The sequence below is a fragment of the Aedes albopictus genome, chromosome 2, assembly GCF_035046485.1.
Source record: "Aedes albopictus strain Foshan chromosome 2, AalbF5, whole genome shotgun sequence".
In the NCBI taxonomy this organism is placed as follows: Eukaryota; Metazoa; Arthropoda; class Insecta; order Diptera; family Culicidae; genus Aedes; species Aedes albopictus.
Window position 1 is genome coordinate 24,798,821 of NC_085137.1, and position 3,684 is coordinate 24,802,504.

Below are 3,684 nucleotides of genomic sequence, written 5' to 3' on the forward strand. Positions count from 1 at the left end.
GACAGTATCGACCGCGCAGAGCTATGCAGAATCATGGACGAAAACGGCTTTTCTGGGAAGCTGACTAGACTGATTAAAGCAACGATGGACGGTGTGCAAAACTGCGTAAGGGTTTCGGGTGAACTATCTAGTTCATTCGAATCTCGCCGGGGACTGCGACAAGGTGACGGACTCTCATGCCTACTCTTCAACATCGCTCTGGAAGGTGTGATGCGACGAGCCGGGTTCAACAGCTGGGGAACGATTTTCACAAAATCCGGTCAATTTGTGTGCTTTGCGGACGACATGGACATTATCGCTAGAACATTTGGAACGGTGGCAGAGCTGTACACCCGCCTGAAACGCGAAGCAGCAAAGGTCGGACTGGTGGTGAATGCCTCAAAAACAAAGTACATGCTGGTAGGCGGAACCGAACACGACCGGATCCGTCTGGGTAGTAATGTTACGATAGACGGGGATACCACAGACAAACAGACGTAACACTTCGAACATTTTTCGATTCAAATCATAGTCACGGAAACATATTCGCCCGATGCTAAAAGGACTAAGTTTGGCCGACCACCAACTAGGTGGCGGTAGTGAGCAAACGTCAAACTCGAACAAAAACTATGCGAGCGCCACGGTTGGGCAGTTGGCCAACAATCAAATTTTGAAAACGACCGTTAAATCGGTGTACGATGGGAATTATCAGAGTGTTACGTCTGTTTGTCTGTGGGGATACTTTCGAGGTGGTGGAGGAATTCGTCTACCTCGGATCCTTACTGACGGCTGACAACAACGTGAGCCGTGAAATTCGGAGGCGCATTATCAGCGGAAGCCGAGTCTACTACGGGCTCCAGAAGAAACTGCGGTCGAAAAAGATTCACCCACGCACCAAATGCACCATGTACAAAAAGTTAATAAGACCGGTGATCCTCTACGGGCACGAGACATGGACCATGCTCGAGGAGGACCTGCAAGCACTCGGAGTTTTCGAGCGACGCGTGCTAAGAACGATCTCCGGCGGTGTGCAGGAGAACGGTATGTGGCGGAGAAGGATGAACTACGAGCTCGCTGCACTTAACGGCGAACCCAGCATCCAGAAGGTGGCCAAAGCCGGAAGGATACGGTGGGCAGGACATGTTGTAAGAATGCCGGACAACAACCCTGCAAAGCTGGTGTTTGCAACTGATCCGGTTGGCACAAGAAGGCGTGGAGCGCAGAGAGCACGATGGGCGGACCAGGTGGAGCGTGACTTGGCGAGCATTGGGCGCGACCGAGGATGGAGAGCGGCAGCCACAAACCGAGTATTGTGGCGTACTATTGTTGATTATGTCTTGTCTTAATGATGTTGAACAAATGCATGTATGTATGTATGATATAAGTTTTAGCAATTTAAGGACGACATGGGGTCTCCAGTTGGCGTAGTGGTTAAGACTATGGATCGCCAATCCGGAGACGGCGGGTTCGATTCCCGTTCCGGTCGGGGAAATTTTCTCGACTCCCTGGACATAGTGTATCATTGTACTTGCCTCACAATATACAAATTCATGCAATGGCAGGCAAAGAATGCCCTTCAATAAGTAACTGTGGAAATTCTCAAAGAACACTAAGTTGAAGCGAGGCAGGCCAAGTCCCAGTGGGGACGTAGAGCCATAAAGAAGAAGAAGAAGAAGATGGAGCGAACTTATTTTACATGGTGAGTATCATGGGTCAAATTTTCCTCAAGCTACAGAAACTGTACGTAAGCAAGAATGAATGCTACAGATCTGCAATATAACAATAACTCAACTTGCAAACAAACAAAGATGCACTTGTTTAGACAACTTTTATGGGATTTGGTCGACTAATGCAAAGAAATTCAGTGAGTTTAGTTTGACCTCAAGAGCTTGGAGTAACATCGATGGCACAACTGCTCAAGAGCACTTCTCAGGCGTGTTTGTGGGAGTTCAAATGGGTTTTAGGGAGTTTCAAGGTTACCGTGAGGTCTTAAGGGCACTTCAGGAAGTCTCAGGGCCTGTCAAGGGGTCACGGGGGGTTTCAGGGGGTTCTAAAGGGCGCTCAGAGAAGAATTTGGAGGTCTCCGCATCGTTTCAGGCAGCCTCTGGGATACGCGGAGGTTTCAGGGTTTCTGCAGGTTTCAAGGGGTACCAGGTGGTCTCATGGCTATTTCAAGGGATTCCATGGGTTTTTGAGAGGTTCCCAAGGGGTTTTAAGGAAGTTTCAGTTCCAGGGGGGTTCCTGAAGGTTTAATGATTGTTTCAGGGGCTTTCAGGGGGTACTTGGAGGTCTCAGGAACTTTGCAGGTTATTTTAGTATGTTTCTAGGTTTCATCACCGCATCACTTTATGATAATAGAATTCTATTGGCTTTTCTCAATGAACTTAAAACTACTCAAAGAAGGAGGGAGTAACGAAAGTAATGAAAGAAAACGGTGGATAGAATCGCAAGTGTGTGACGAGAGAAATTGAATAGAAGTTGAAAATTAATTGAGGGCCATAATTGAACAACACAATCACCTTCTATCCACCGTTTTCTTTCATCACTTTCGTTACTCCCTCCTTCTATGAGTATTATTAAGAACACCGAGAAAAGCCAATAAAATTCAATTATCATATTTCAGTAAGTGCCTGGGAGTTTCAGAGGGGTTTCGGGGGAGGGGTGCTTCTTAGAATCTCTTGGGCGTTTTAAAAGGTCTCAGTGGCGTTTCAAGGGGCCCCAGGGGGGATTCAGGGGAATACTTGGAAGTCTCAGGAGCGTTTCATGCCGTCTCAGGGGGTTTACAGCTGATCTTAGAGGCGTTGCAGAGTTTCAGGGCTCTCGAGGGCTAGAAGCGGCCATTAAGTGCCTTGAAATGTCCCTGAAACCTGCACACTCCCATTGAAATGCCTTTGAAATCCCCGTAATAAAATACCCCGTAATGAAATACCCCTGAAACCTCGAGGAACACCTTTTAATAGCTCCAGAAACCCTATGTACGCCCTTGAGAAAACTCCTTGAAGTACTTCTGAAATGCTATCACATACCCTTTAGAGGATCCAGCTCAGTGAGCTCCCTCCTTAATCACCCTGAAGGCTCTTGAAACGTCCCTGAAACCCCTATAATACTACACCCGCTCCTAGAATCCCATTGAAATGCAACATGATGAAACGCCGGAAAAAGTTGAATTTCCTTATATTAATTTACTTAGCTTTGCAACACATAAGCAGACATAACAGTTGGAGCAGTTATCACTTTGTGACTAACGTGCGACCAAAATAATTTAATTATTACGTTAGCTGGTTTGTGATATAGAGTTCAATTTTATCCAAAGTTCAAGCAAACTATTAAGATACATCTATTTTCTTTTCACTTTTTAAAATGTATGTTTAATTTGTTATTTAACTAGTTCTGGGTTACTTACATATGAATTGAAAACTGATGTTTGTTTTTACTGATGTAAGTGTTAATATTGAATTGACTCAATATTGGATATATGCAAGAAACAACGTTTATTGACGCATCCCTTCTTAATAGAGAATCGGGTGTACTTTTGTTTTTTTTTTACATTTCTTCCATGTTGTTTTCATGTATGCATGTTATTATTGACGTGGAATGACTGCGCAATTGGAAAACCCAAATTCAAGGTAACTCTAATTTGCAAACAGCATCGCATTTTTTTTTTTTTCATCCACAACGGAAGCAAAACAAACATGAGTCAGAGCC